The sequence below is a fragment of the Pteronotus mesoamericanus genome, unplaced genomic scaffold, assembly GCF_021234165.1.
Source record: "Pteronotus mesoamericanus isolate MK-2021 breed Mesoamerican mustached bat unplaced genomic scaffold, CSHL_Meso_final contig_98, whole genome shotgun sequence".
NCBI lineage: Eukaryota > Metazoa > Chordata > Mammalia > Chiroptera > Mormoopidae > Pteronotus > Pteronotus mesoamericanus.
Window position 1 is genome coordinate 1,049,611 of NW_026555295.1, and position 24,326 is coordinate 1,073,936.

Below are 24,326 nucleotides of genomic sequence, written 5' to 3' on the forward strand. Positions count from 1 at the left end.
TTATGTAGTGTCTTTCTTTGTCTTTTACTGTAGGCTTTTTTTGAAGTCTTTTTTGTCAGATGTAAGTATGGCTACCCCAGCTCTTCTTTTCATTTCCACTTGCATGAATATCTGTTTTTATCCCTTTACTTTTAGTCTGTGTGCATCTTCCCTTCTGAGATGGGTCTCTTGTAGACAGCATATATGTGTCTAATTTTCTTAACCATTCAGGCGCCCTATGTCTTTGATTGGAGCATTTATGCCATTTATATTTAAAGTGATTATTGATAGGTATATGTTTATTGCCATTTTATTTGTTATAACTATGTTGTTATTGTTCTGGTTCCTCTCCTCTTTCTCCTTTTTCTCCTTCTCCTCCTCATCTTTCTTTTTCTTCTTTTTCAAGAAGACTCTGACATTTCTTGTAATACTGGTTTGGTGGTAACAAACTCCTTTAGCTTTTTCTTTTCTGGTAAGCTCTTTATTTCTCCTTCAAATTTAAATGATAGTCTTGCTGGGTAAAGTAGTCTTGGCTGTAGGTCCTTGTGTTTTCATCAGTTTGAATATTTCATTCCAGTCCCTTCTGGCCTGAAATGTTTCTTTCGAGAAGTTAACTAAGAGTCTAATATCTAATGGTAGATGTCTTTTAGGTAATTAACTGTCTTTCTCTTGCTACTTTTAATTCTCTTTTATCTTTGGAGTTTTAATTATGATGTGTCTTGGTGTGGGCCTCTTTGAGTTCACCTTGTTTTGTGCTCTCTGTGCTTCTTTGACTTGTATGTCTTTTTCCTTCACCAGGTTGGGGAAGTTTTCTGTCACTACTTTTTGTAATAGGTTCTTTATCCTTTGATCTCTTTTCTCTTTCTGGTACCCCTATGATACAGATGTTGTTATGCTTCATATAGTCCCAAAGGTCCCTTAAACTATCTTTATTTTTTTAATTCTTTTTTATTTTTGCTCTTCTAATTGGGTATTTTCTTCTACGCTGATTTTATCTTCTGCTTTATCCAACCTACTGTTTATTCCTTCTAGTGTATTCTTTACTTCAGATATTGTATTCTTCATTTCTGACTGGTTCTTTTTTTATGTTTCTGTGTCCTTTCTTTTTTTTAATCCTCACCTAAGGATATATTTTTTATTGATTTTAGAGAAAGAGAGAGGGAGAAAGAGACTAAAAAACATCAATCAGTTGCTTTTTGTATATGCCCCGACTGGGGATTGAATCTGCAATCTAGGTTTGTACCCTGACCAGGGATTGAACCTGAACTTTTTTGGTGTACAGGATGACACTCCAACCAACTGAGCCACCCAACCAGGGCTCTCTGTCCTTTTGTATATTTACTATCTCTTTGGTTAGGTTCTCATTGATTTCATCCATAACTTCCCCTAAGTTCCTCGAGCATTTTTATAACCACTGTTTTGGACTCTATATCTGTTAAATTGTTTGCCTCTATTTCATTTTTCTGGAAATTTCTCCTGTTCTTTCATTTAGGGTTTGTTTCGTTGTATCCCCATATTGGCTGCCACTTTGTGTTTGTTTCTATGTGTCAAGTAGATCTGCTTGGTAGGGTGACCTTATACAGTAGGTGTTGTGTGGAATCCTATGGCATAGTCTCCTTGGTCACCTGCACTGGGTGCTCCAGGAATGTCCTTTGTATGGGTTATGTTGTTATTTAGTTTTGATTGCTATTGGCCTATTCGTGTGTGGGGTCAACCCTCAGGCTGGCTAACTGTAGGGATCAACCCCAACAATAGTGTATGAGCTGCTGTGCAGGTGCAGAATTTGCCTCAGCAGGATCTGCTCTCTGCTGAGATCTCTCTTTAGATATGTTACTTGTGAAGCTAGTTAGATCCTGCTCTGATGTTGTTTGAAACTGGCCACTGGGTTTGCTAGTTTTGGGGTCTCTTGGGAGGGACTCTCATGCAGGTCCCTGTCATGCAGTGCCTGTGGCTGGCCTTGGGAAACCTATTTGGATCTACAAAGCAACCCACAGATTGTGGCTGCCTCTTCTGGGCTTGAGTGTGTGCAGGAAGGGTCAGCTGTGCACATAGGCTTGTTTTTTACTAGCACGACCTAGGGGGCACATCAGCAAATGTCCCTAGGAACCTTGAGGTTAACCTCTTCCTGCCTCTGTCTGTGGCTGCCTGTTGTTTAGTCACTGAAAGAGCCTCTGGTGGTGCTCAAGTTGCATGCAATAGGTTCTTAGTCACCAGGCAGGGGCAAGAGATGTTCTTCAGATCTATACGGGTTCAAATCTTGGAGCCAGTGCTAGGTTTGAGGCCACTCAGCATATGTCCCAGGGTATACCAAATCTAGCTGCCGTGTGTTGGGTGCCTGCACCTTTGTGGTGGGGTGAGGGACTCAGGGAGTCATCAGGGTAAGACCAGAAGAGTTTATCAGACCTAAAGAGACCAAGATTAAGCTGTATGAAGTGAGGGCTCTACACCTGTTATGGGCATTCAGGAGAAAAATTTCCTCTGTTTCTGGAGTTATGAAACTCAGTCTGACCTAGGTTCTGCTAGGAGCCAGATCTCAGCAGAGAGGGTCTACTGTGAGATGGGGAGGTGCTGTTCAGGCTTTGGGGAAGATGGAGGGTGTGGCCCCATCCCAGAGTCACACAGCTCAGACTGTCCCATACTCTGCGCAGACCGTGGCTGTGTGGAGCCACCAAGAGCCAAGTGGGTAGGGCTGCCCATCAAGAGCTTGGAGAGTGAGGCTATTGGATATACTGTGAGGGAGAGGTGCCAGTCAGGATCACAGGAAGTGGAGGGAATGACCATTGCCCCTAAGCCACACAAGTCAGTCACTGACATCCCTTGAGTGTGCCACCTCTACACCATGGTCCAGGCCTCTGACTCCTTAGCAAGCCAGAAGATCTGCAGGGTGGGTGGACAGGGAGACATGAGGATTGGGATATTGGTTTGCCTCAGACTGGTGTCTCATGAAGGTGCATGCTGCACCCAAGAAAGTGGTGTCTGCGGTAGAGTGGCTCAGCACAGGGGTTCCCAGCAGTTATGCCCTGAGCTCTCTTCCCAGAGCCACAATCCCCAGCCTCTCCTCATACTCTGGTCTGTTCCACACCCTCTCTGCCAGAGCCCAGGGTGAGTGGCTACAGGAAAGTTTTTGTGCATTGGCCCTTTAAAAATGTGTCTCACCTATAAGTGTAATCTATTCAACAAAATAAACTAACAAAATAAACCACAGGCAAGGAAACATGGAGCAGACTAAAAGTGACCAGAGGGGAAGGGGAAGGAGGACAATGGTGGAAAGAAGGAGAAGGGACTAAACAAAGACAGGTACGAATGGCCCATGGACATGGACAACAGAGTGGGAACTGACTGTGGGAGGGGGAGGCCCAGTGAGAAGAGTGGGGAGGGCAAAGTGGGGGGGAAAAATTGAGACAACTGTAATAGAATAAACATGATTTAAAAGTTAAAAACACTTAAAAAAAATAATGTGTCTGAGTTTCTAGTGGACTCCTGTCTCTCCCTGAAGAACAGAAACTCTACTGCTTTTTATGGCTACATGTCATGTGGCACCTCTTCAGGCTCAGGTACTCTGGGCTGGGGAGCCTGCCTTGGGCTTGAGATCCCACACTTTTCAGCGTGAACCCCACCCCCGCCACCCCACCAAACACAGCTGAGGCATCCCTCCGGAACCTCAGCCGCCACCTGTGGGAGATGGAGCTAGCTCTTTTTGCATCTCTGCACTTCCTGCCTGTATCAATGTGGCTTCTTTTGTAAATCCTTCGTTATAAGATTTCTCTTCAGCTAGTTGGGTGTTCAGGTTTATTGCTCTATATATTTTAGTCCTGGGAGGAAGTGGGTGTAGCTTCCACCTACTCCACCATGATCTTGGATCCCCCTGATAAACATTTTTACTTCTAAGTGAAGTTCATTAATATTTACCTTTATAGTTTGTGTAGTTTTGTTACCGAACAATGGACCCTTGGGAGGGTTGCCCGGATGCTGTTACTGAAACAATGACCTCCCCCCCTTCCCAGGGTCCCTTGGTTGTAGGTCCTTTGCCCACCGCCCTTGGAATCATGGATCTCAATGGCAGAGTTTGGTAAAAAGGAAAGGAACTATTAAGTCAAAAGTTATACAGGTTTGATTAATGGCTAAATGTCGCTCTTAAATCTCAAAATCCCTTTAAAACACACACCATTTAAAGCACCCACTGACACACACAGTCCTCCTGCCTTCCCCACCTTTGCCCATTTAGGCCAGTCAGGCCAGTCCTTCCAAAGAAAAAGAACAGAAGTCCAGGGCTTGGCTAGGCAGGCCTCTCGCGGTTTTCAGCACCATCCGGCTGTGTCGCCATGATTGCGAGTTCTTAATCCAAAACTATGTGGCACCTTCTCAGGGCCCACTAGCAAGAGTCCTTTCTCCCCTTTTCTTCCCGTGTGGTCTTCACATTGTTCCCCAGAGTCTGTGTCCCTTTGTCTCTCCTGCAGGCCCCTGTCTCTCCTCCTTCCTCTTCCAGTTACATTCTGTCTTAAGTCTTTAAAACCTTCCTGGTTAGCCTGTTGAGATGCAAAATAACCATCTTTGCATATGAGGAATGAAGCTATCCTGCTGTTATTGACATGCAAAGTAACTCTCATTGGCCCTGCTCCAGGTCTCCCATCCCCCATGGTGGCCTGTCTTGGGGTGGGGAGAATATATTTTTCTTGGACATCCCAATTTCTGGACCCCATTACAAATACCCTTTAGGGGGGCCCTGGCTGTGCCCCATTACAGTTTGAGTATTGTGTAAGCAATTTATTCCTATCCTGAGGTCATAAAAATACTTATCTATATGTTTTTGTAAAAGTTTTAAAGCTTTGCCTTTTACTCTCATGTATCTTTTGGAATGGATTTGGGAGTATGCTGTGAGATTGCTTAGGTCTTTCTCTGAGCTCTTTTTTTGTTCCATTAGTGTTTGTTTATTTTTGCATAATGCCACACTTTCTTATGTATTGTAACTTTCAATGCCTTTGATATATGGTGGGGCTATTCTCTTATTTCTCAGCTATATCAAAGTCTTAGCTATTCTTGACCCATCATTCTTCCATAGAGTTTAGAATTAGCTTATCATATTAAAAAAATTGTAGTTAAGGTTCTGATTGAAGTTCGGTTGAATTTATATGTATTTAGGGGACAAGTACTATATATATATGTATATGTTATTAACTGTTACTATCTATAAACATGATATATAGTTCACATTTACTTAGATATTCTTCAATATCTTTCAGTAAAGTTTTATAATTTTCTCCACACAGAATCTTCCATATCATTTAAAAGATTTACTCTTTGGTAGCCTCTGGCTAGGTAGCTTACTTGGTTAGAACATCATCCTGATATGCCAAGGTTGTGGATTTGATCTCTGGTCAGGGCACAAACAACCAATGAATGCATAAATAAGTAGAACAACAAATCGACCTCTCTCTCAAATCAATCAATTAAAAAAATTAAAGATTTATTCTTGGTACCTTAATTTTATTATTACCATGAACAGTTATTTTTAAATTACAGTTTCTGACTTTTTTGTTGATGTATAGGCATGCAGTTGATTTTGTAATTTGATATTATATTGTTACTTTGATACATAAATTAATTTTAGTTATTTTTTAATTCTAGCTATTTGTTGATTCTTTGGAGTTTACTATACACACAGTCATATCTTCAAGGAGTGATGATTCTGTTTATTTTTAATCCTTATACCATTTTCGCATCTTTCCTAATTTAGATCCTCTAATGTAATGCCAAAAAAAAGCAGGAATAATGGGTATAGTATGTTGAATAGTGTCCCTCAAAATTCATCTCTACCTGGAACCTTAGAATCTCACCTTGTATGGAAATTGGATCATTGCATTTGAAACTAAGAATTAAGATGAGATCATACAGGATTAGGGTGGGACCTAAATCCAATGACAGTGTCTTGAGAAGAGGTAGAAAAGGATACCACAGACTCAAAGAGAAGAAGGCGATGTGAAAATGGAGTTATAAATTGTTATGATGTATCTACAAGCCAAGGAATGCCAAGGATTGTCAGTAATCACTGGAAATTAGGAGAGAGGCATGTCACAGTTTCTCTGTCAGAGCTTTCAGAAGGAACCAACTTTACTAGCACCTTGCTTTTGGACTTCTGGCCTCCGGAAATGTGAGAATAAATTTCTGTTGTTTTAAGCCACATAATTTGCGGTTTGTTATTACATGCCTAGGAAGCTAATGCAATGGACATCTTTATCTCTTTTGACAGTATTGCCTTATTTATTTAATCTCCCCTCCTCCCTTAGCTTTAAATATGAGAGAACCTTATTTTTTTATTATATTCTTGTTAAAAGTTATTTTGAATAGGCAACATATTCACATGGTTCAAATTTAAAATGTATATAGTCAACTGAGAAACTTGAAGATCTAACTGGCTTTATTAAGCTATTCATGAATTGGACAGCATCCCATCTAGCAACAGAGGTATTGTAGAAAATGGGAGGTTATTATAGGAAGATAGTTGGGGCAGGTAGCTATTAGCAAAAGAAAAGAAAGGATTATTTTTAGTCCAAGACATCTTTTAAGGCAAAGGGAATAGCAGAAGTTTAATTTTGCAGATTGCCTCTTCTTCCTTTGAGGGGAGAGGGGTGGGTGAGATCCCATATGATAGATTACCTTACTGATGCTTGACCAGAAAATTCCAGGTGGTTTGATTAACGTTACATTTTTGGTGAAGATCAAAAATGTAGTTAGTTGAGGTATTAAGTCTAGCATTGATATCATGGGCTTTTAGCACAGGTGACGCCATGTTGGTTCTGTAAATTCTCTCTTCAACAGAGGGCATACTCCAGTCACCCTCTGTACACAGTGTTCTGCCTTTTAACTTTTAGTTTTCACTAAATATAGCTCAATGAGCATTCCTGGTCATTATACAAATAGATTTCTTGCTCATTTCTACAACATTGTAGTATTTTTATTGGATGGATATACCATAGTTTGTTTAACTAATTTTTTATTGGTGAACATTTGGGATGTTCTCAATGTTTTTCAACAATAAATAGTGCTCAATGAATAGTTTTGTATATTTGTACAATTATTAGTATATCTGCTAGGTAAATTCCTAGTAGTGGAAATACTGTTTCAAAGAGCATGTGCTTTTGAAATTTTGATAGATATTGCCAAATTGCCTTTCATAGAGATCACAACAATTTACACTCCAAATAGAAATACATGGGCATGCTTATTACTCACACTCTAACCAACATAGTTATGTTTTTTGAACTATGCTAATCTGATAAAGGAAATATGGTATCTCCATGTAATTTCAACTTACAATTTCTTATAAGTGAAGTTTTCATATGCTTTTTGTATGTCTTTCTTTGTCATATCCTTTGCCCATTTTACTATAGAGTTATTTTTTTCTTACTGATTTATAGGTGCTATATAGGGGAACTAGTCCTTTGTAATAGGAATTTCAAATATTTTCCTAGGTACATTTCCTCTTTCATAATGTTTTCACACTTTCTGATTTTGTGAAAATTTTGGCAACTTATTTCCTTCCATGATATTAGTATGTAGTTGTGATAGATTCCCAACCAGAAAAAAATACATAGATTTAGTATGCCTGAGAGATTGTATTTTCAAAGAATCCTTATGTGACTTTAGCAATCTTTAATCAAAACTTGGGGACTCTTACTTGATACATTGGGTTGGCCAAAAGCCTGTTTAGTCTTTTCCATAAAACAAAAGACACATTTTTAATTTTCACCAATAACTTTTTTTGAGTTTGATATTTTGAGTATGTCAACTATCTCCCATTACTGGATTCTAGTGGGTAGAGGCCGGTGGTGCTACTAAACATCTTCCAATGCATAAGACAGCCCCATAGCAAAGAATTATTTGGCCAATAGGTCAATAGTGCAAGAAACTTCACAAACCACTTTTGACACGTTCAATCAGTCACAGAACCTTCTTCATACAATAAATTATTTTTTGCATTTCAGCTGTGTTTTCACCTTTCTTGAAATAATAAAGCATAATACACTGAAAATATTGCATGTCTTCTTCCATCTTCGATATTAAAATGGCTCCACAAAAATTCACCAATTTTGATAAGTTTTTTTAAATACACACATATGACAGCTGTCACAATGTACAATCCAACAAAAGTGTTTCGAGTGAAGTTAAAGACAACTAAGCACTACTAGAGCCATTGTATGGAAAAAATGTAATGGACTTCTTGGCAAACCCAATATATTCTGTGTTTCAGGTAAAATTTTAAACCTAAGAACTGATTTCTTACATACACATAAATTTTTAAAAGTTTTCTTTGGCACAAGGGAAAAACTGTGGTCATTGTAAAAAAATAAGAAAGTAGAAATAAAAATAATATTTCTATTATTTTTAGCAGGAAGAAAACCCCTCAATCTCTCTCACTGTTAACATCAGGCTTTTGTGACATACAAATATACTTTTGTACATATAACTACATATATTTATTTTTTTCAATGGATACTTTAAACTTTTTCAGTTAATCTTAAAATTTTAAAAATTTATTTGTTGAATAATATTCTATTATATGGATATAAAATAATTGTGTGGTTTGTCCTCAGTTATTTCTGTGAGCTCATTCTTTTATTTCATTTTTATTGTTATTTTTAAAAACCAGAACATTTATAGCGGGACTAATCATTGAAATCCTTAAGACGAACTGGATGCTGCAACAGCTGGCCTCGTGGGTTTAGGTATTATTCCTTCATGGAATCCATGCCTGAATGTGCGGTTATGGAATTTTTAAGTGCCTCTTGCGAACAGGCCCGATGGTGTTTCGTCATTTAGCCTTGGCACTCCAGTTGTACTTTTTCTTCCACTTGGCGATAGCTATGCCTGCTGCAGATGGACTCCCTTTTTTTCTTTTTTTAAGATTTTATTCATTTGTATTTAGAGGGAGGGAAGGGAGGGAGAAAGAGAGGGAGATAAACATCCTTGTGTAAGAGAAACATCGATTGGTTTCCTCTCACACGTCCCCAACTTCGGACTTGGCCCGCATCCCAGGCATTTGCCCTGACTGGGACTTGAACTGGTAACCTGCAGGCTGGTGCTCAGTCCACTGAACTACACCAGCCCTGGCACTGCAGGTGGACTTCTGAGGGTGGTAGGCCTTGGAGCCACACTGGTGGCACAATGTACGCATCTTATTGCGCTGCAATATCTCACTTCTGTGGCCAAGACTAAAGAGCTCATTCTTTTGTTATAGTCATTAAATATTACCTATTCACAGCACTTGGCCTTGACCATCTCCTCTTCTCACTCAGTATTCTCTCCCCAGGTAATCTTTTTGATTGCTTGCAGCATCATTTATTAGATACATGCTAGTGACTTCCAAATTTACAACTTATAAGCCTCTTTTGAGTCCCGGCCTAGGCATGTACTTACTTAGCATTTCTACTTGTGTCAAAGACACCTCAAACTCTACATATCCACCCTAGACGGAAATAATTAAATCCCCTCCCCCTTATCTGGCAGTTTTTCAGCAGTCCCTGTCTAAGAGAATGACAAGGTCATCTTGTTCCACTGAATAAGCCATAAACTTAGGAATTATTACCACTGATATATTTTTCGCCTCATCATATGTACTATATTACCAAATGATACCATTTTTATTCTCTTAAGTGTCTCAAGTCTTTTAATTTCTTAGTGTCTTCAAAGCCAACATCTTAGTCTATACTATGATCTTTGGCCAGATCAGCTGGTTTCCTGCACCCAGTCAGGCCCCCATCTTATAAATTCTCTACATCATTGCTTCTCAAAGTACCCGTGGTGAAGGACCAGCTTTTTAAAAACTGCCAGTCTGTCACAGACCAGCATCTTTGTAAAACACAATCAAAATAAATTACTGGTAAAAATGAAATTAAAAACAAGGATGTACAAAATAAAAGCTTTGTATTATTAGCTTTAACAGACATAAAACTTCTCTCAAATTAATATAAAAATTTATGAACACTCCATTTTTGCACTTAGCTTGATGTGTACTGTTGCATCTCTCATGCTTAGTGTAATGCCTGCTATGTAGGAGAAATACGTGAAATGAAAGGCATAACTAGTAATTTGGGGACACTCAAGTCGTTTCCAATGATTGGCCACTATAAATACCACATGAACATATCTATAGGTATGTTTTCATCTCTTTAGGATTAATTCCTAAATATAGAATTTCTACACGTAGGGTAGAGACATTTTATTTAAAAGGTTTTTATTAAGCTAATTGCCTTCCAGAAAAATTACATCCCAACCCATCAACATTGAATGTGAATACTCATTTCTATTCCTTGGGAATGAGCCTCTTTGTTAAGCTCCTTTACTCAATTTAACTACTTGTCATGGCCTCTGTCTTGCCGCATCTTTGGGATGGGGAAGCACAGCTTATCTTCCCCTTCTCTCCAGTCTGCTTTCCAGAGACTGGTTCTTATCCTTGTGGTATTTACCTTTGTCCCAACTAGAATATTTTGAGGTGGGTGGAAGAGGCAGAAGGGACCTTGGCTCTTCAGGCTGTTTGGGTTCTTTGAGTCTTCCCTGACCTTATTGTAGAAAGCCATTTTGGGATTGCTAACTGTAGGCAATAAAGCTATCTCTTTGCAAGGCTCGATGGTTTCCTATTTGCTTTTAGATGGACCAATTTGACTGAAGTTTGTTCTTTCTTGCAAGAATGAGATGTCAGAAATAGCCAATTATATGACTTTGGATATTTTTTGACTTTGAGGTACAGAAAACACAAATTAAAACAAATGTAGATTTACAAATATAGAAATACAGATTCAAACAAATAGATTTATTGTCTTACGAAAAGAGTCCAGAAGTAGGGTAGGCCTCAAATTGGTAAGATCATTAATGACTCTTTTATGTCATTATAGACCCAGGTTTATTCCTCTCTTTCTTTGTTATTCTCAGTAGAGGCTTTATCCTGAGCCTGGCTTCTTGTGGTGGCAAGGGAGCTGCCAGTAACTATAGAGGACAGAGACTTCCTTAGTGACGTCTTAGAGGCAGGGAAGGGGCTCACCACTAAAATGGAAAATCTTTTCTCTTACTCTGATTGGACCAACTTAGGGCATATGTTCACTTCTAAAATGTTTCTAAGAGCCTTTTAAAGCTTTAGATTTGATAGGCACAAAGTCATTGTTTCAAATTATAGCAGTTTAACCAGATCCTGTGTAACCACAGAATAAGGATTGTTATTTCCCAGAGATCCTCATGACATTACATATATTAAAGTCTATCATTGCCCCCTTACCCTTTTTCTGTTATCAATTTACATAGTATCCAGGACTCTGGTTCTCAAGTGACAAATACCCAACTCAAACTGGCTTAAGGAAAATGGGAATTTATTGATACATGGAAATGAAAAGGCTATGGAATAGTCTGGCTTTGGACATGGCTTGATTGGCTAGATATAAGGGCTCAAGTGATGTGTTCCATATCCTCCTTTTCTCTCTAACAGATTTTCTCCATTTTGTGATCACGAGCGCCACCAGAAACCCAAGACTCACATCTTACCAAGCTTAGCGATTTTGGTAGAAGAGAGCGTCATCACTGATAACTCTGGCAGAAAAAAATTCAGGGAAGGTCCTATTTGGCCACATTCTATTTAGAATCAATTACTGTGGCCAGGAGAATGGAATATTTTGATTGGTCAGGTCTGGGTCATGTGTCTAACATGGTCAGGAAAAACGGATCAGCCACACCTAAACTACTTACAAGTGGTTCCCCTCTGGACAAGGGTTTAGTTACTAGAAGGAGGGAAGATGAGTGCTGGGAAGACAAGATAACAGCTGCTCACTATAATAGAATTTTGACAATTCAAAGGAGGCAGTTTAACTAGAATAGTAAATCACAAATCGTGGTCCCCAGACTTACTGAATCAGAAACTCTGAGGATGGGGCCCGCCAGGTGTCTTAATAAACCCAGCAGATGATTCTGATGGAGGATAAAGCTTGAGAACCACTGAAAAATGGTTTCCTACAGGGGCCATGGAAGTGCAATTGAATTAGCAATTAATTCTTGGTGTAGAGGGAATGTTTCTAAAGTGAGATGAAATCTAATTTGGGCCCTAAAGGAGGAGGTAGACCTTACCATGTGAAGAAGTTTTCATTTCTTGCTCTCCAACTTCCTACTCTCCTCTTTCATTGAAGCCTGGCTGAGGCCTGTTTGTCATATTACCTCTTGAGCTATTATGTCTCAGCTCTTCTTTGTCCTAGAATTATCTTTTCTTTTTCTCTTCACTGACTCAAACCTTAGATGTCCTGAAAGTTCATCTCAAACTTTCCTCTCTTCCAGGAATCCTTGCCTGAAAAGATCAACTTTCACTAATACGTATCTACTCTGTATGCCTTCCTCTTTCATCCTTTTAGTACACATGTACTGATTTCTTATATACTAGGTACTGTGTATTGGAACTGCATAAATGAATTATACTAAGTGGTTTAAAGGATACCTGCGTATTCTTTAGGATGCCATCAGAATGTCCTCTAAAAAAGGCTCTGTTAGTTAACATACTCACCAGCATATGAGGCTGCATACTTCTCCACATCCTCACCACCATTGAATGCTCTCAGTCTTTTTCATTTTTGCCAATCCGATAAGTGAACAATATCTGCTGCTATTTTAATTCACATTCCTTTGATTACTAATAAATTGAAGTATCTTTTCTTTTGGGGCTATTTGCATTTATACTTCTGTTGCCTGCTTGTTAATATCTATCTTAGTTTAGCTGCTATAACAGAGTGTCATGCTTTGGGTGGCTTGTAAAAAAACCAGAATTTATTTTTCACAGTTCTGGAGGATGGAAGTCTAAGATTAGGATGCCAGCATGGTCAGATTCTGATGAGAATGCTCCTACAGGTTGCAGAGTGATGTCTTCTTGTATCCTTACATGGAAGAAAGAGGGCTAAAGAGTGCTCTGGGGTCTCTTATGTAAGGGCACTCATTCCATTCATGAGGGTTACACCCTCATGACTTAATCACCCCATATTTTGCTATGTATAATGCATACATTTTTGCCCAAATTTTTGAGGGGAAAAATAAAGATGGCAGTAGACATGGATATAATGATTACATACCATGAGTGAAATAATCCTGTGTATAATGCACACAAAAATAGTGAGTGCACATTATACATGGCAAAATACAGTACCTCCCAAAGGCCCACCTGCTTATATCATCACATTAGGGATTAGGATTCCAATTTATGGGTTTTTTGAGGGATGTGGGACACAAACATTTAGCCCATAACAATATTCTAGGCTTGTTAGTTTTTATTTTTTAGATTATTGTACAGAAAAATTGTTTTTTTCTTTTGGTGTGCAGTTCTTTGCATATTAACACATGTATAGGTTTGTATAATCACCACTATAAACAAAGTACAGTTTCATCACCCAGAAATTCTCCCTTGTGCTAATCCTGTGTAGTTATATCCTCCCTCCACCCACAACTTCTGGTAGCTACTGATGTACATTTAATTATTACAGTTTTGTATTTTCAAGAATGTCATACAAATGGAGTCATATACTATGTAACTTCTTAAGTTTCCCTGAGCATTTCTTAGGTTCATCCAGATTGTTGCATGTATCAGTAATTTGTTCCTTTTTATTGCTGAGTAGTGTTCCATTGTATGGATGTACCAAAGTTTATTTATCCGTTCACCCATTGAAGGACATTTGGGTGGTTTCCAGTTTGGGGCTATTACATATAAATGTGATATAGATATCTGTGTACAGGTGTTTGTGTAAATATGTTTTATTTCTCTAGGGTAGATACTCAGAAGTGGGAGAGTAGTCCTCCTCCCCTTATTCCCAAGGGATACTTTCAAAGACTGCCCAGTGGATGCCTGAAACCATGGCGAGTACCAAACCCTATAAAAGGAGGACCCCCCCCCAAAATGACATTATTTTCCGGAGGGCGGGCCCCTTGTAGTACAGGCTTCCCCTGCTAGGTGAGTGTTCTAGGAACCCATCTGTATCAGTGTACCAACTCATGTTGTTGTGAGAGGCTGTGTTCAGCTTCAGTGAATTTTTCGGAAGACTCTTTCAATGTGCTTGCCCATTTCATTATGGGTGATTTAAGAGCCCACCTGCCCACACCCCACTGAGTTTTTATCAGTTTTTGACCAAAAATGGCAGGAACCCCTGTGCCCCACCCTCCCTATTCACCTGATCGCTCCCTGAGCGACTTTTTTTGTTTGTTTCCCTGGATGAAAAAGTCCTCAAAGGGTAATATTTTGCTGATGTGGAAGAGGTGAAACAAAAAATGGCAGAAGCACTAAAAGGCATCAAAATCAATGAGTTCAAAAACTGTTTTGAGCAGTGTGAAAAAAAATCTTGATAGGTGTATTGCATCGAATGTAGAGTACTTTGAAGGTGACTGAAGTTTAAACATTTAAGAATAAATACATAATTTTTTATAAATAAATTGCGGGCTTTTTGGGTCCTCGTATATATTATGTTTTTTCCTATATGTACCTACCTATGATAAAGTTTAATTTACAAATAAAATGCAGAGATTAACAATAATAACTAATAAAATAAAACAATTATAATAATATACTGTATTAAAAGTTATAGGAATTTTGTCGACGTTTCTCTCAAGATATCTTATTATACTGTACTCACCTTTTCACTTACAGAAATCAAATAATGGCTTCTCTTTGGCATATCCTAATTGCCAACATCCCTATTCCTGCACTTTGGGGCCATTATAAAGTAAAATAATGGTAAATGGGACACAAGCACTGTGATACCATGACAATCTATTGAGTAACCAATGGCGACTACGTGACCAGGCGGCCAGTAGCATGTACAGATGGACACGCTGGACAAAGGATGATTCACATCCCAGGCAGAACGGTGCAGGATGGCAGGAGGTTTCATCATGTTACTCAGAATGGCCTGCAGGATGAAACTTATGAATCGTTTATTTCTGGATTTTTTTTATTTAGTATTGTTGGATCTGAATTGACTGTGGATAACTGAAACCATGGAAATTTAAATTGCATAGAAGAGAAGATAATGTACAATCAATATTTGTTTAACGTTATAAGAAAGTTTCAAACCATTTTCTAGAGTCTTCTATCTCGCATTCCCACCAGCAATATTGTGGGTACCATATGCTCCGTTTCCTGTAAGCACTTGGTATTGTCAAGTTTTAGTCATTCTAGTGTGTGTAATAGTATCTCACTGTGGTTTTAATTTGTATTCCCTAATCGCTAATGATGTTGAATATTTTTTCATGTTCTTTTTAGTGAAATTTCTGTTCAAGTCCTTTGCCCATATTTTAATTGGGTTTTTTTTTCTTATTCTTCAGGTTTAAGAGTTCTTCTTCTATTCTTGGTACAAGTCCTTTGTCAAATATGCAATTTACACATATTTTCTCCTCATCAGTAGCTTGTGTTTTTATGTTCTTAAAGAGCAAAACTTTATTTTGGCAAAATTAATCAATTTTTTTCTTATTTTAGATTATGGTTTTGCTATCATGCCTAAGAACTCATCTAGCCTCAGGTCATTAAGATTTTCCACTATATTTTCTTCTAAAAGACTTACAGTTTTATGACCTACATTTAAATTTATGATTCATTTGAGGGTGTCCCTTCATCTTCTATTTTCTGGAAGAGATTGGGTAAAATTAATGTTATTTTTTTCTTTTTAATGGTAGGTAGACTTTACCTCTATAACCACCTGGGCCTGGAGATTTTTTTCTTAGAATGTTTTTAACTACAAATTCAATATATTTAACTGTTACAAGTCACCCATTTCATATTGGGTTAGTTTTGGTAATTCAAGTATTCAAAGAATTGGCCCCTTTCATGAAAATTATAGACTTTATTGGCATAAAGTTGTTTATAATATTCTTTTATTTGTTCCTTTCAATATTTGTACTCATGTCACCTCTTTCATATCTGATACTGATCATTTATTTCATTCTTTTCTTACCAGTCTCACTAGAGATTTATGAATTATATTGATCTTCTCAAAGAACCACTAATTTTCACTGACTGCTCTGTTGTTTTCTCATTTTCTATTCCATTGCTTTCTGGTCTTATTTTTATCATTTCCCTCCTTCTACTATTAGGGATGTGTAACCTGCAGCCTGTGGGCTGCATGTGGTTCAGGATGGCTATGAATGTAGCCCAACACAAAATCATAGAACTTCTGGCCAAGATGTAGGCGCAGGCAGATATACTTTGTCTCCTCGCACAAGCAAAAGAAGGACAACAACAAATTTAAAAACAAAAAATAACCAAAACTGCCCCAAAATCTAACTATATGGAAGTCCGACAACCAAGGAGTTGATGAAGAAACATTCATCTAGACTGGTAGATGGGGTGAAGATGGGCTGCTGGAGGGAAGGGGACAGGCGGCAAGGTGGCAGCTGGCAGACCAGGTGGTCCCACATTTGTGTGCAGATAAACCAGGAGGAACAGCTGGGAAGCGAGACAGACTGCGCAATCCAGGGTTCCAGTGCGGGGAAAGAAAGTCTCAAATATCTGGCTGTAAAAAACTGTGGGCGATTCGGCAGTGGGTGAAACACCCAGCCTCACAGGAGAGTTCATCGGAGAGACCCACAGTGTGATAGAACATACACAAACCCACCCACCCGGGAATCAGCATTAGAAGGGCCCAATTTGCTTGTGGATAGTGGGGGAAGTGACTGAAAGCTGGCTGAGATCCAAATAAGCAGCATTGTTTCCTCTCAGACCCCTCCCTCACACACAGCTTCACAGTTGCAAGGACCTGGGTTGCCCCACCATGATGAATATCTAAGGTTCCACCCCTTCAAATGTAACAGGCATGCCGAGACAAAGAAATATGGCCAAATGAAAGAACAGGTCAAGGCTCCAAAAATAGAACTAAGCCACAAAGAGATAGCCAACCTATCAGATGCAGAGTTCCAAACACCGGTAATCAGGATGCTCAGGATGCTCTCAGAAATGGCTGAGCATTGAAGGCTATGCAAAGTGAAATAAGGAAAAATATACAGGGAACCAACAGTAAAGGGAAGGAAACCGGGACTCAAATCAACGATTTGAAGCAGAAGGAAGAAACAAGAATTCAAAAAATGAGAAGTTTAGGAACCTCTGGGACAACTTTAAACATTCCAAAATCTGAATCATAGGGATGCCAGAAGGAGAAGAGGAAGAGCAAGACATTGAAAACTTATTTGAAAAAAGGAGAAGTTCCCCAATCTGGTGAAGGAAATAAGATTTCCAGGAGATCCAGGAAGCTCAGAGAGTCCCAAACTCAGAGAGTTCCTTGGGTTCAAAGAAGTTGAACCCAAGGAAGCACACACCAAGGCGCATCATGATTACATTACCCACGATTAAAGATAAGGAGAGAATCTTAAAAGCAGCAAGAGAAAAGGAGACAGATACCTAGAAAGGAGTGCCCATAAGACTATCAGCTGATTTCTCAAAAGAAACCCTGAAGGCAAGAAGAGGCTGGAAAGAAGTATTCAAAGTCATGAAAGACAAGGACTTACATCCAAGATTACTCTATCCAGCAAAACTATAATTTAGAATGGAAGGGCAGATAAAGTGCTTCCCAGATAAGGTCAAGTTAAAGGAGTTCATCATCGCCAAGCCCTTATATGAAATGTTAAAGGGACTTATGTAAGAAGAAGAAGAACGAAAACTATGAACAGTAAAATGACAACAAACTCAGCAACTATCAACAACTGAACCTAAAAAACACAAAAACAAAAACAAACTAAGCAAACAACTAGAACAGGAACAGAATCACAGAAATGGAGATCAGAGGAAAGGGGGAGAGGGAGAACAGGATGTGGGGAGGGAAGGTACAGGGAATAAGCAGCATAAATAGTAGGGACAAAATAGGCAGGGGGAAGTTAAGAATAGTATAGGGAATGGAGAAGCCAAAGAACTTATATGTACCACCCATGGACATGAACTAAGGGTGGGAGGAATGCTGGTGGGAGGGGGGATGCAGGGCTGAAGGGAATAAAGGGGAGAAAAAAAATGGGACAACTGTAATAGCATAATCAGTAAAGTATATTTAAAAAACCCAAATCATAAATATACTGAAAACATTGAGATGTTGTGTGTGTGCGCGCATGCGTGCGCGCGCGCGCCTGTGTTTACATGTTGCAATTAATTTAATGTGTGGCTCAAGACAACTTTTTTCTTCCGGTGTGGCCCAGAGATGCCAAAAGATTGGACACCCAAACAAGGGTGTCCAATTGGATTTGTTTTGCTCTTGTTTTTTTGTTTTTCGTTTTTTAGTTTCTTAAGGAGGAAGTTTATTATATTATTGATTTAATACCTTTCTTCTTCTAATATAAGCTCTTAATGCTAAAAATTTCCCTCTGAATGTTGATAGGATGTATTTTTTTGTTTTCATTCAGTTCAAGGTATATTTTATTTCTTTTGAAACATTTCTTTAGACTTGTGGTTTACTTAGAAGTATATGGTTTAATTTCCGGGTATGTGGAGATTTTGTTACCTCTGTTATTGATTTCTAGTTTTATTCCATTATGATCTGACAACATTCGTAGTGCTATTTTAATTATTTTATCTTTGTTAATTTGTTTTATGATTGAGGATATGGCCTATCTTGTAGATGTCCTTCATGCACCTGAAAAGCATCTACATTTTTGTGTTGTTGTATATCATGTTCTATAAATGACAATTAGATCCAATTAGTTAATAATGTTATTCAGTTCTTCTTTATTTTTGCTGATTTTCTGTCTGCTAATTTTAACTTTTGCTGAGAAAGGAGTTTTGAAGTCTCCAACTGTAAGGCTTCATGTATTTTTAAGCTCTCTTAGATGCATACACATATAGGGTTTTTATGTCTTCTTGGTAACTAGACCCTTTTAATATTATGAAATGTCCTTCTTTTTTGCACGCTCATTTTCTTTGGCTTGATGTCTACTTTGTCCAATATTAGTACAGCCACTTTCTTTTTAAATTAGCATTTATGAAGTATATCTTTTTATTCTTTTATTCTTAACTTACCTATGTCATTATATTTGAAATAAATCTTTTGTAGATATATAGTAAGACCCTCCTTATCTGTTGCTTTGCCTTCCACAGTTTCAGTTACCTGCAGTCAACCATGATCCAAAATTATTAAATGGAAAATTCCAGAAATAAACAATAAGGTTTAAATTGAGCAGAGTTCTGAGTAGTGTGACAAAATCTTGTGCTATCTTGCTCTGTCCCTCTTGGGGCATGAAACATTCCTTTGTCCAATACACCCATGCTGTATATGCTCTCCCTAGTTAGTCACTTAGTGGCTATCTCTGAAATCAAATCAACAGTCATGGAATCATAGTGCTTGTGTTCAGTAATCCTTATACTAGCCTAACCTTAGTCACAGTGCCTATGTTTTACCTCACTTTATCTCATCACATAGATATTGATCATGTCATATCATTGTAAGACGAAAGTATAGTACAATAAGGTATTTTGAGAGAAAGGCCATCTCCACATAATTTTTATTATAAGCATATAGCTATAATTGTTCTATTTTATTATGTTACTGTTGTTAATCTCTTATTGGTCCTAATTTATAAATTATAGTTTATCATAGGTATGTATGTACAGGAAAAAACAGCATATACGGGTTTCAGTACTGTCTGTGGTTTCAGACATTCACTGGGGTCTTGGAACATATTCCTTGTGGATAAGTGGGGGCAGGGAGAGCTACTGTGTTTTAACCATTTTGATAATCTGTGCCTTTAGTTAGTTTGATTAGACCATTTACATTTAATGTAATTATTAAATGTTTAGATTTAGGAATATTATTTTATTATTTTTTTAATGTTTCCTCTATTTTTAAATCTTGTTTCACTTTTTTGCCTTCTTTTGAAATATTTGAATGTTTTTAGTATTTTGTTCTGATTTTTTTATTGTGATTTTGAATATATCATTTTGTATAGAGTTTTTCTATTTCTCTTTTTATAATGGTTTTTGTAGGAATTACAAAACACATACTAAGCTGTTCAGAGTCTATGCACAATTAGTATTTTATTCCTTTAACTGGAATGTAGCAACATTCCACATATAGGTCTATTTTTCTTTCCTCTATATGCTATCGTTTTCTTATATTACATCTAAGTATGTCATAACTACCAGAAGACAATTTTTGCTCTCTTACATCAAATATATTTAAGGAACTACAGTGGAAAAGAATAGGACATTATATTTACGCAGATGTCTGCTTTTTGGGGATTCCTCTCTTATTCTTGATTTTTGTGTATATTATTGACACTGAGTTAATATGAAGTCAGTCTTGTATAATATTGGTATAGCTACTCCAAATTTATTTTTTAAATAGTTTATTTACTTCAGGTATTTTGAGTCAAGATGTGTGTTTGGAAGTATAAGCAGGGTAGAAGAACATGGCTGTTGCTTGTAGAGGTATAGTTTAGAAAGAGTTGGAAGAGAAGATGAGAGGAATTTTCTGGCCCAGGCTATTGCTTAATGGTTTAGAAGATATCATCTCCCAAGAAAAAAATATGTAAGGCCTAAGAAGGACCAAAGTCTTCTCTACAGAGGTATGAATTTAACTCCTTTTACCGCAAGAAATTTATAACAAAGAATAGAATAAAATATGTCATTCAGTTTTTTATTACTGCTATTCATTTGATATATGTATTTACATTCTTCTACTTCTAACTTATTTGTATCTTCGAGTCTAAAGTGAGTGTCTTGTGGACAACATATAGTTGGATGTATGTTTTTATGTTTTTTTGAACCTGACAATCTTTGCCTTTTGATTAGATATTTAACCCATTCACATTTAGTGTTACTGATATGCCTGCCATTTTACTTTTCATTTTATGTTCACCCCATGACTTTTCCTCTCAAGTCATCCTGTATTGCTTTCTTTTGCTTTGTGAATACTTTCATAGTGTATCATCTTAATTCTTTTAATGATTTTTCCGCATATATTATTTTAAAAATTACTTTCTTAGTTGTTGCTCTAGGGTTTACCATATGCCTCTTAACTTCAGAATCCATTCAGAAGACAAAGTTAGATCCCTATTTCAGGGAACAAAAATGATAAATTTTAGATTAACTAAACATCTAACTATAAAAAGAAAATTGTGAAGTCACAAACAAAAATTTAAAAAGCTGAGGAGAATTTTTTGTATAATTTCTGGGTATATATGCTTCTGGGGATTGGATAAGTCTTCTTAGCCAAAAAGAACACTCAGAAGTCATAAAAAATTGACTACATTTGATTACATTTAAGTTTTATAATAGCAAAAGACACTCCAAGACAAACTATTAATGGGAGAAACCAATAGGAACATATTTGACAAAAGGTTAATATTCCTATATACTAAGAACTATTTCCTGATTTAAAAAACAGAGAGATAACCAGCTCCTTAAAAATATGAGCAAGGAACATTAAAAGTTGTTTTTTTTTAAGAAGAAAATACACATGGCTAGTAGATCTGAAAGAATGCTCAGAAAAAAGAGTGGAAAGATGCTCAACAATACACACACACACACACACATGCACACACACAAAATTTTTTACCTATCAGGCTCATTCATTCATTCATGAAATAAATGCTGAATTTTTACTGTGTGCCGAGTAGCATTCTAGGTATTAGAGATAAAGCAGTGAAGAAAACAGAAAAATACCCCAACATCATAGAGCTCATGTTCTAGTGGAGAGAGATAGATAAGAAACAATAAGAAATAAATTACATGGCATGTGAGAAGGTGATAAGTGGCATAGAAATAAAGAGAACTTTGTAAGGGGGCAACATAAAGGAATTTAAGAGGTTACTGTACCTAACTCTATGGAAATTACTTTGAAAACCTAGATGATGTGGGTGCTCTTTTAGAAGAATATAAATTGCAAAAATGATTGTGGAGGAGAAAGAGAAATTCTAATCAAATTAGATATCATAAAATATCTAGACAAAGTTGTTCAAGAGCAGCCCCTAGAAAAGGCACCAGGTGAGATATTTCAGAGATGAATTCTACCGAACTAAAGAACTGACAAGTCCAATGATATTTAAGTTATTTCAAAATTCAGGGAAAAAGGTGAGGTTGTAGAGAAATGGTCATTTTCCTATGTATTTAATGGAAGTGGGAATTTGTACAGTATGAACTCTTTGGAAAGTATTCCAACAATATCTATTAAAATTACATACATATACATACATATATATGTCTTCCATCAAACAGTCTCACTATTGGGATTCTAGCCTTAAGAAATAAAAGTATCAGGTCATAAGGCTGTTCATATGTAGCAATATTTGCAGTATAAAAAAGACTCAGAACAACTTCAGTGTTTAATAACAGGTTGAATAATTGATGATGGAGTCATACTATGAATATTATGCCACAATTTTTAAAAAAAGAGGATTATATATAGTTTGTGTGGGAGAATGACAGACAAATATGTAAATTTTAGGAAAAAAGAATAGAGAATATTTCCCAATACGTATAGATAACATGTCTGTGTATATTTGTATGACAATAAAGAAAAGTATGGATGGAAACACATTAAACTTTTACAGTGGTTATTTGGAGTTTGGGGAGAGCTTTTTGGTCACACTTTTGGTGGTGTTTGGCTTTTTGCCTTACGTAAGATTTTTAGTTTGAAAGGAAAATCTGGTAAGATATACTTTATAAAAGAATTTTCTTTCCGACTTTTCTAATGTGAATAAAACAAATCAGCTTGGGTGTGAGGTAGAACTGATGCAAGAGACTCAGGGTAGGTGGTTATGGTTTCTTTGGTATCTGGAAAGCAGGACTTGTGAACTTTCTCAGCTTTTTCCCAATGATTGAGGTTTTATGTTGTTGTAGTAAGTAATCTTTCAAACCAAGGTTTTTAATCAGTAAAATGAGGGTTAAATATACTACACACGTTTTCATTTTGAAGTATGAAAGGATTTTGAGAGTGTTAAGCTTTTAACTCGTTATGGTTGTTTTATTTATTGATTTGTGATTGATTGATTGATTGATTGATTTTGTTTTCCACTTATTCATGCATTTATTGATTGACTTTTTGTGTTTTGACTGGCATCCAACCGCAACCTTGGCCTACTGGAACAATGCTCTAACCAACTGAGTATCTGGCTAGGACCAACTCAACGTTTTAATATATGCCATATATTCCTCACATATATCATATCATAGATAGATAGATAGATATACATACCCCTACATGATTACTGTAGGGATTGGAAAAAATACAAGGCGAGAGGCTAGGTAAGGTAGGTAAAATCTTAACCATGCAAAGCATTATGATATCAACTGCGAGATAACTATTACCTAATTTAATGTATTAGTGAAGGCAGAATGATCAGGGGAGACTTTGCAGAGGAGGTAAGACAATACAGGTTAGCGATGCGCGTGATTTGGAAAGGGCAGGTATTGATAAGGCCTGGTGCATGAGTTTTCCAAGATGCCCGAGGAGATGCGAGAGCGACCCCTTCCGGAACCAAGCTCCTCTGGCCCCTTTTTCCGTACCTCCGGGCGAGCGAGGTGCCAGTGGTACGCAGGCGCCGGGAGCTGAGGAGAAATCGCAAAGGCTCGACAGGCGCGCATGCGTACAGCTTTCTGGAGGCGGTAGCTTCTTCGGTGTCGAGACTGGAGGCTGAGCGCTAAACTGTGTGGGGCGCAAATGGGATCCGGCTGTTAGTCGGGTAGGCATAGGTAGGACCGCGGCTTCGTGGGGAGAAGGAGGCTGGAAGGCGGGAGCCCGTAGTGTTGGGGTCCTGAGCCTTTCGTACGAGATCCGGGCTATTGTATCTGTGTCGCAGCGGCTGCGCACAAAATGGCGGCGGGCAGACGGCGGGGGCGGGAGGAGGTTGGGGGACCCCCGGGATGGGAAGGGAAGCCCAGCTTCCTTGCTACCTCGTCGGCTCACCCCCCTGCCCTGGAGGGCCGGGTCGGGCATCCGTGCTAGGACCGTGCTTCAGAAAGAGTCGCCTGACGCCTTTGCACTGGGCCGAGGAACGAGAAACAACCCTTTGGCAAAAGGCTCAGGCGGCCCCTTCCCCACAGGCGCTGGGCCTGCCAATACCGCGCCGGGCCTGACAGCCAGAGCCAGCGGTGGTGAGGGAGTTCGGCAGAGGGAGTAACCATTCCCATTGGGCCTTGAAGAGAGGCGGTGGAGCTTGAGCTGAGCCGTTTGGTTAGCGACGTTTTGCAAGAAACGAGGAGAGAAGAGCGTGTTTGGGGCTGGGCGACTCGGGATGAAGGGGGAAAGGCTACGACCCAGCGGTTTTTGCTAATCGGTGTTTCTTCCACCTACCTTGTGCGAGTACGAAACCAAAGAAATTGTCACCTCAGTGAGGGACATGGAGGGCTCATAAATGGCTCTAATGTTTAT

At 38.2% G+C, this 24,326-nt stretch overlaps 1 protein-coding gene across 5 annotated transcripts in view; it reads left to right on the top strand.

Annotated features, from left to right (window-relative positions):
• ZNF638 (zinc finger protein 638) overlaps positions 1-24,326 on the top strand; it is a 137,659-nt gene that overhangs the window by 38,182 nt on the left and 75,151 nt on the right. Inside the window, exon 1 of one of the 5 annotated variants that reach the window (XM_054586832.1) lies at positions 23,495-23,647. The exons of 3 other annotated variants lie outside the window; for them this stretch is intronic. The gene's annotated coding sequence lies outside the window, so the exon portion shown is untranslated. Of the gene's footprint in view, positions 1-23,494; positions 23,648-24,326 lie in introns of those variants that run through there. One more of the 5 variants, XM_054586833.1, reaches the window with a different exon arrangement.